This window comes from Anneissia japonica, unplaced genomic scaffold (genome assembly GCF_011630105.1).
Source record: "Anneissia japonica isolate Jap-2015-1 unplaced genomic scaffold, ASM1163010v1 scaffold288208_len475333_cov186, whole genome shotgun sequence".
Classification (NCBI taxonomy): domain Eukaryota; kingdom Metazoa; phylum Echinodermata; class Crinoidea; order Comatulida; family Comatulidae; genus Anneissia; species Anneissia japonica.
The window spans coordinates 340,659-351,010 of record NW_022728199.1 but is presented as its reverse complement, the minus strand read 5'-3'; the positions used below and the strand labels follow the sequence as shown (position 1 = coordinate 351,010).

Here is a 10,352-nt window from a genome sequence, read left to right as displayed (position 1 = left end):
TTTTTTTTTTTGAATGGACATAATTTTTTTGTCCTTCATGTCTCTACTACTATCTTACTACTGATCACATAAAGACTCTAATAGTTCCTTTCTCATTTTTTTCAGAGACTAATACATTGTCAAACAAAATTTTGAAGACATAACCATGCACTGATATAACCAAGAAGATTAAAACAAACAAAAAGTCATACAATATCAAGATTATGGTGGGTTATCTATCAAATGCCTGTATTTCACTGTATCTGCAGTAGCCATCTATGTTTCTCCCATGGACTAACGACATTGTCTAAACGTTTTTACATCAAGTATAGAACTATTAAACATTTAAATACACATTTTATATATTTCTAATGTATATTAATTTGTTTTGAAATTTAAACCTTTTTCAAAACAATAATTTAAAAACAATAATTAATGGTTTGCCTCTGATCGAGGTGTCACGGCTGAGACATTATCTCAAATCGTTTTGAATGGTCAAAAATGTTTAATGTTTAAGTACATAAGTCTCATCTAAATGTTATTTTTAAAAGAAAATAATTGTTATTTATGTTAAATTGTATGAAAATCTTTATTCATATTTTATCATGATACAACAATTACCACAAATTGAGAGTTCATTTCAGTTTTTGAATAGTTATATAATAATAATAATAATAATAATAATAATAATAATAATAATAATAATAATAATAATAATAATAACAATAATAATAATAATAGGATGATTTATAAGGTGCAAATAAACAAGGTCTATAATAATAATAATTATTATTCTTTGTTGCTAAGTACATTTATACTGTACTTATTTCTTTGGCTTACAATTTTGTTTGTACCATCAATCATAGATTTTAATTGTTTTCTTAATTTTATATTTAAGTATTTATATCTTCATGTATTTTTGAACAACATACTGTTATTTTTACATCGTGCATCTAAAAATTGGAATGAACTTCCAAATAAAACAAAAATTTAATTTAAAGAAATAACATTAGTTTCATCCTGATATTAATTAAAACTAATTTGGCTTACCATGTGGTCTTTTCTATCAATCATAGATAATTTTTAATTGTTTTTCTTAATTTTACAGTACAATGCATTTATATCTTCATGTATATTTATATCATGTATCTAAAATTTGTAATGAACTTCCAAATGAAACAAAAATTATCTTTAAAGAAATTATATTTTTTCATCCTGATATTCTATTGACTTATTACATGGAATTTTTGTCTTAACTTGTGTGTGTGTGTGTGTGTGTGTGTGTTGTTTTTCATCTTTTTATATGTTTTATGCTGTAACTATACCACTTAAAAAAAACCAGTACACAAGTAATGAAAGTGCCTGCAATTTAAAGAAAAAATAAAAATAGTAGTGAGAGCAACTTAGCTCAGTCAGCTAAACTGGTGGTAGTCACTGTGCGTGCGCTGAATCGTGGAGATCTGCCCGGTTAAATTCCCATCGCTGATCTCCTTGTATTTCAAATGGAGAGCTGAAATAAATTCATGATAGCATCTTTCTGACTTTTAAGCTGTTGGTCCCGTAGCAATATGGCCCATGTGCATGTTAAACAATGCAGTACAATCTTCGAAAAAGACTACAGGATTGTCTCCGAATGTACTTACCACTAAAAGGACCCCACTGGAAATAAGTCTTTTTTTCAGACTTTCGTGGATTGTCCTTTGCATTTACACCAAATAAATTATGCATTAATTAATTATGCATAATTAATTATGCATTTCAAAGCTAAAATGGATTGCGTAATATTTGCTTGCTCCGACCAACTGCATATCTGCAAGATACTCTAACCAAAGCCGATTCACGTATCCTGTTTTGTTCAATACTTCTCCAATCATTCTGACAACTTCCCACTGCTCTCCAATAGGTTTTCCATTTGCGGCTCATTAACACTATTGCTTTGTCTTAACAATGGCAATAAAGGTGACCGCGAAATACTGAACGATCTAAAACGTTGAACAGGTAAGTACCGGTAGTTGAAAGCAAGTGCCGGTATTGGTGGTTATTGGGGATTAAATCTATATCATGTTACATACATATTCACAATAGCTAATACTTGGTGGTTAAATTTAATGTAATTTTAAATTTTCTTTTTATGAATGCATTTTTCTAACATCAAATTGTCAGATCAAATAATATCTGTATTACTCTAAGTTACAAAAGCAACATAAGAGTACAGAAACCAAAATTTCCTAAATGTTTCGATGTCTCTAACAATCTCTAGATTCACTGTTTTTGCTATACATTTTCAAATACTATGTTTTTTTTTTACTGACTTCCTCGATATTTCTTTTCTAATATTATTTTATTTTTTATTTAATTTTAGTCCCATACTTTATTTGAAACTATAAAAACTGGCCTTTTTGAAATCACCTGTACAGGTGATCATATTTTCCATTCAAAATAAAGATGCAATTAACATTCTCATCATTAAAATATTATTCATATTATATATAAGGTCCGAATAAAAAAAACATTTAAGAATGAAATGCAAAAAAATGATTATAAATAGAAACAAAAAATAATTTTTAATGCATTCAATTTGGTTCCCTAGCTGTTCAGTTACAGTAATATACTGTAAAGCTCTCTATTTTCGCAATTTTACAATTTGAAATATTTAGCGTCCTTTTATTTTTGGGGATTTTCCAATTTTTGGTAGTTTTTTTTTCCAAATATATGCAAAACCTTCCATAATGACCACCCGATTTTGGTGGTTTTCTCCCGATTTTAGTGGAAAATTATACCCTCCCGTTTTTTATAAAAATCCTAAAAGTTAAGGATGTGTGAAAATTATGGGCTTAACAGTATTTTTTGAATTTTTTAGAAGTAGTACAGTGTTAATTTATGTCGGTTTTCTCCAATTAACAAGCAACTTGTATCGTTATACATTCCTAATGCTTCTAGTAAATTTCAATTTATCAAAGGAAGTCACTCACACAAGTCAATGACTGACATAGGATGTGTCGACCACTAATAAATTTCCATCAGAAAACATTTTTCTATTGTGAAGTTTACCAATGTTTGTGACTAAGAGACTAATTACACTCGAAAACTTGCAATATATCTTAAGCTACATCCCGTCAATCACTTATCCAATAATGGTAGTGAAGGAATTCACATTGGTACTTCAAATAATCTTAAGAATCTAAATAAGCTAATCAAGCCTTACACCTAATGTCAATAAGTAGCAAAGAATTAATTTTCATTTTGGAAATTGAGTTACAGTGGCTGCTTTTTCAATGTCAATTTTCGATATATATTTTGTGCATATTGCACATGGAAAAAGTCCCTGTAGTAAACTTTCTTGGATTTGAATTTGAACAAGCTGGGAATTAAAAGGGCAAATTTAGTATCTCCATGGAATCCTAGATAATAAATAACATATGGGTTCATTATGTGGCGACTGTAAAGTTAATAGAATCATTTTAGTCTGTCCTCAATAGTAGTGGATTTAAACACTAAATATTCATAATTATAATATAATACTGTCATAATAATAAATACCTATTTTCTGACTTGAATTTTAGTTCAAAACCTACTATTGAATGTATACTAGTAAATAATAATAATTTTCTATAAATTTATACAAAAACTCCATAAAATATAAGTTATTATATTATTATTATTTTTATGCATATTTCTTGACCTGCTTGCCTTAATGCTTTGTGTGGTATTGAATATATGTGTTGCTTTAATATTCAAAAATTCATTTATTCATTGTCATATAGATATAAATATATATATTGATTTTGATTTAATACACAAAAATATTTTACCAGAACTCTAAAAGACAAGACAATAATTTATGACAACATAAAAATATATTGTATATAAAGTATGGACAGTGAAGATATTGCAATTTGGACAGGGAGCGATATTATGGAAACAACTAGAATTCATTGCGGAGTTCAATATGGTGATTGAATTGGGCGTTTGCACACAAATCTAAAAATAGCCAAGCAAACCATGCACTAATGAAAAATTAGTGCACAGTTTGGGATAGAAAAAAAAAAAACACTAGGAGTTGCAATGATGATGTCCATACACTAAGTCATATAATATGACTTAGTGTATGGACAAATAATTAAATGGAAGTAACTAAATATTTTCTCCTAAGAAATGACTGGGTTTCTACAAGCCTACAACTGCCGCACGAACATCCAGTCGGGAGTGGTGAACAGGAAAAGAGTAATTCTGAGTTTTGCATGGGAATAATTGTTTCACTGTCAAGAATTGCTGTAAATGGACAGTTTTAATTGGTTACTCATCAGGTGATATAGAGGGGCAAGGTCATTGGTTCTTCTTAGATTCAACTGGGTCCCATCTTTACTCCTTGGGGACCGCAGTGTCTTTGGAAGAATGGCTGGTGCCTGGCTCAACCAGGGTTCGCTAGCGATAACACAGATAATACAGTTGCACTACCCTGGATAAATGTATTCAAATGCAGCTTTAGAACCCAACATAAAGCTCTACTGTATTTCCATTATCTGTGACAAATTCTTGTGAATTGTTGAATTGTCCATATATGGGCATGAAGTCATATCACATCCATATATGGGTATGATGATGTCATATCACATCCATATATAGGCATGATGATGTCATATCATATCCTTTAACTTTTATGAAAAATTTGCATAGGTGTCTTTTTAAAAATGAAAATTATGTTTAAAAAATATTGAAAATGATAAAGTTTTCATAAATACATGTAGAATTATATAAAATACTATATTTTAAATATTTAAGTAAATATGAGTATGTTTTATTTTAAAATATTTTGGCAGCCTTTTACATTCTGTTATCCATAACGTAGTCTAAAAATGTATACATTTGTGTCAGTTTGTGTCTAATCACTCCCTTTGCAGGGGCGGATGCACGATTTAAAAGGGGTGAGGGAGAGGGGGGTTCAAAATGTTTCTAACCAAAAACAGTGTGTATAATTTATTTAATTGAAAACTAGTTGGGCTAAGCCTAGTTTGTCTCATCTTCCAACCTATGCCTAGGTAGGTTAGCATGCTTTTTGTAAGCCAAAACCCAGTTGTATTTTGTTACATTTCTTCACAGAGGGGGGTCGTCCGAATCCCTTGAACCCCCTTGGATCCGCCACTGCATTGTTACACTTCCAAGTCCCGTGGGAAGAAAGTATGATAATTCTGAAAGTGCTTCTTTTTAAATTTTCTTCAATCATAACATCGTAACAATTCATACCAAATGAAAAACATGAAGAAAAAAAATTCAAAACAATTATCAAAATTCAATTTTAATCCTTTGAGAGACTCGTTTAAGACCAACAAATTATATTAAAAATATAATCAAAATGAAATAAAGAAACAAATTCTGATTTGCTTAGAGATTTTAGAATCATTGTATATTATATGTATATTATTTGTACACCTGGAACTAATGAATATATGTGACCAGCTTTGGCAAACCAGCCAAGTTAAAAATATTTAATTCATTGGATATCAGCTATGTAGGTTTTGGCTTGAGAAGGCAGCTTCCAAAGATTACAAAATCAATAGTTTACTATTAAGATTTGTATATTAAAAATTAATTTAACATACTTTTTAGTTAGATTTAATGACTGATATTGTGCAGAAATGTTCTTCAATATATCTTCTTTTATAAAATGCAAAAACATGAAAATGTTCAATATTCTGATTCTCAAACAGTTTTGGGTACTTGTGGGAAATTAGAAATTGCGACAAACGGCTAGTTTTGCCAGAGCTCGTCATATATTACAGTTAGTTTTTAAAGTGCTAAGATTTGTCATTTCTTATATTGTTCTATATTATGTATGACCGGCATAGAGTATTCTATTTTTAAATTAACCATTATCATACACGTCATTAATAAAACTCAGACAGATGTAAAGAAAGAACAAAAACAATCAGGCATCATATATCCAAATTAAATACTGCATTTTGCTAGTAAATCAAGCTTAATTCACTTGAGGCAAATGAAAATGGAGATGCTCTATGATGTGACATCTAGGTCATTGTCATGGGAAAGTTATATCAACAAATCTGGATTACAGCAAATAGAACTCCAATTAAAATCTATATTTAAATATTATCCAATGGTAAAAGGCAAAAGCTGCGACTCCTACAGATATTGTTATGGAGACATTTTAACCTTGAATTGTTTTTTAGCCAATGAGTTTGGGTTTTTCAAAATAGTAGGATTATTTAATAAGATTAAAAGTATAATCTGCTCACATATCATCAATAAAGATTACCTTACTAATCATGTCCCTATGATTTTTGAAATGTGATGTCACAGAATTATATTTATCCTGAATTGCAAAAAAGTAGCCAATACAAAAACCATCCTTTCCCATACTTGATGAAACTAATAAGGCCAAACATAATTAAATATTTGTTTCATGTCCAGGATTAGAAATAATTTGGTTTTTTTTGGTGATGGTATTTACTATTTCCTATCCTATATACTAGTGGTAAACAGGTTGGTAAATAACAAAAATATAATATAATAACAAGAGTCTTATATACTTCAATTTTGTTTCCACCTCTGCTTAAGCTTTGACAACAATCTTTCAGATCATGATTATTTTTATTTTCCATAGGAAAATGATTATGTTTTTTTTTAAATACTAAATTCTAATTTTTTTTCTGTCAGTACCAAAATTTGATGAGGGAGGGGACGTGAAACTAGCATTTAATTTCATTTGGCCTAAACTGTTAAATGTTATCTTCCCATACAATAATAACATTTTATGTTTAATTAAACTTACAATATATCAAATTTCACAATATTTTTAATGATGTATGTTATTTCACGATACTACGTATGGTAGCGTAGCATCTTTCCCGACACATTAGTTCTGTAGCTTTCGTACTGTCCCATGATGCTGCAAGCAACAAGATTATTATTTCACACTATTATTTACCTGGTTAGTTGTGTTTGACTTGAAGCCATAATACCATACTAGGCACGCTTGTCACTAGTAGCCAAATATTCTACCAAAGAATGACTAATAATAACAATAATTAAATTCATATATTTATTATGTTTTGTTATTCATACCATATTGTATATTTCTTAAATTTTTTACATACCTTAGGAATTCAGGTTTGAAATATAGTTTAAAGCATTATAATAGTGTAGTAATATAAATAACAAAGTATTACTAATATTATATAGTAGTTATTATTATTTTAACATTATTATTATTATTATTATTATTATTATTATAATTTCATAGATCAAACATAAAATCTTTTGTATTAATTTTTTTTCATTAATAAGTAGTCATTTATTTTATTTTATTTATTTCTTCTTTACCAAGGATCAGCCTGATCAGTTTAAAGGCTCTCTTATCCCCCAGGGCCCAGCAACACATAAATACAATCAAATTACAGAATAAACAAAAATAAATAAAATAAAAATAATACTTTATTATTAATTTTATCATAATTTGACAAAATATGCAAGTTTATTTTTAAAAGAAGTCAAGATCAAAACTAATAGGATTACACTGCAGTTGTAGCATTCTTCACACATTAAAACAATGCTTGTCAATAGCGGATTCCCGAGGCTGTAGACACGCGTGGGAAACCTCTTTGGACAGTTTGACATCGCGCGCCAAGTGTGTGCGGAAAGTTGTCATCCACAAACAACGTCCTCACATGACCTGGGGAAAACCTTGAATACTGGCCGTCCTTACCACGCTTTGGTTTAGCAGTGTATAAGGGTATAAGCTACCGGCACAGAATCTCATTCATAAAGTTGGGAGGAAATGCCATCTCCTGCTCCACACGCACTTAATGCATTCTACATCTGTGCTGGGTAAGATGAAAGATGTTCGGGGAGATAAGGACCTGTAATCGGTGGAAACACTGAAACAACATTCTTTCATAATTTCAATGCCTGGCCCCTTGTCATTACTTGTCCCTAGCAAGACCTTAGTGTATTGTTCCACGCTCGCATTCCGTTGCGTGAAACAAACTACAAATATTTACTCAGACAAAACCACAACAAAAGTAGATGAGATTTTTTTAAACCTTATTTTGAAAGTGCTCCGAGTAGGGAGGCATAAATAGCATACAGTCGAGACTATCAAATTGAACTATAATAAAAATTAAAAAAGTGACATGCCTAAATAGGCCCTAATATGGTCATGATGACACCACATCATGACTATATTTAGGCACATCATGACTATATATGGGCATATAAGTTTTTTGTAAAAAAAAAATAAATTGACAAAGTTTTAACAGGAGAAAGATTATTTCTGTCCTGGGGGCTGAGACTGCAGCCATGCTAGACCTCATTCCATATAATTTATGATGTAACTGGACAATTTAACAAATCAATTTCTAGCACCATCTTTTGTTAATGTCATTCCAGATCCCAGCAATACATCAGTTATCATTAATGTTACTTTAGTTTCTCATCAAGTCATCCAAAAGACTTTTTTTTTAAGGCCTATTCCTATTTTTAATGTTAAATTTTATTGGGAATTTATAATATGACACTTAAATTGTAAATAGTAATTGAATATTTGAAATTGTAAATAATGTAAATGAATATCAATATCATGGTACAATGTTAAATATTGATTGTTATATTTTGAATGTACTGTTTTAGTGAGTGTATCTGGTAATTCTGTTATATGATATTTTGTGCAATGTTTGGTACTTATGTAAACTCACAGGTTTGCCCTCTGGGATTGATGTTGTGAGGTTTATATACCAAATAAATAAATTTTTTTAAAAAAAGCTTCCCTATCAATACATAATTCATGATACAACAACATGATACAAAGAAAAAAAAAAGAAAAAATTTTAGCAAGAATTTAAAGGTGACAAAGTATTTTTTTGATTACACTTTATATAAGACAGGGACTTTTAAGCAAATTTCAAGTTCAATTTTCGGGTGTGGTAAATGATGAGAAACAAGGATAATGCTTACACCTAAAAACTGAACCCTACAACTAAAGGAGGTTACTTAATTTATTAGTACCTTTCTTGTTAGTTTAGTTCAAGAATAAAAAAAGAAAACTAATGAGTAAAACAATTGATTTCTAAGGCCAGGGTCCAGACTATCAATTTTATATGGTCATGAAGACATCACATCATGGCCATATATAGGCCATTCATGACTATATACGGGCATACAACACAGTAGATTTTTAGGCCAACTCAGATAGCGTAGTACGACGCAGCCCGACACGATTCATCGTCGGGGACAGTCTTGAGCCGTCGTGAGAAATATTAAACATGTTTAATATTCTACGACGCGACTGCCCCCGACACAAACCATCGTGTCTACGTTTAACTCACACAAACTTGACGTGACAACAAATCGCGTCGAGCTGTGTCGTACGACGCTGTCTGACTTGGCCTTTAGTCAAAGGAAGATAGTGTGGACATAGCAGCAAAGTTGAATATTCATGTAATACAGTTCTAAATCAGACAAAGACAAACATAGTGTGAACACAGTACAAGTATGAGAAGTTACCATTTTTTAAATCGTTAATGTATATTTATGATTTTGCTTCACATTCAATTTCAAGCCTTTCTTTGTCCTCCGGGGGATAAAGAATGGAAGCAATTAGACTTACTTTTATTTATTGATTTAAGTTCATAAGTTACAGACAGGGATAAACATGCAATGTACTTTGAATTACTTGCAAATATCAGGCGAAATGTTAACAGGTGGTAGGCATAAGAATATATCTTGAAGCATGTAACTTAACATTAAACTACGAAACAGATTGTCATTAAAACATAATACATATACTGAGACCCATGCTGTAGTTCTTTTTAAATGTTAAATGAATATTCATTAGTATGTATTATATTAAATTTAATTATTAGTAAAATCATTATTCATAGATATAGAAATGAATATTATCAGTATTAATTAGTATTTATTAATTCTATAAATACTCATCAGTATAATGTAATATTCACATATTTAGCAATAGATGTTCCCTATTAATGAGTATAATAATGATTATTTATGAATAAATAATTATTATAATTATTTATCAGTATAATAATGTTCATTAATATTTTATTATTACAGTATAAACTTATCTGATTTTATATATGCATATTTTGAGCATGGCCCTGTAAGTGGTTTATATCATAATGAATATTCATAATGAATGTTCATTTATATCATAATGAATATTCATAATGAATGTTCATTTATATTATAATGAATATTCATAATGAATATTCATTTATATTATAATGAATATTCATTCCTATCAAAATTAATTAGTATATTAGGCTTATATAATTATTCAAGCAAATATACTTTCATTTTCATTATCATCAATGATGTTAAATAGTCAATCTGTCTCT

At 29.6% G+C, this 10,352-nt stretch overlaps 1 protein-coding gene across 2 annotated transcripts in view; it reads right to left on the bottom strand.

Annotated features, from left to right (window-relative positions):
* Positions 1 to 10,352, bottom strand: part of LOC117114032 (vascular endothelial growth factor receptor 1-like) — a 63,451-nt gene that overhangs the window by 51,681 nt on the left and 1,418 nt on the right. The window lies entirely within an intron of this gene.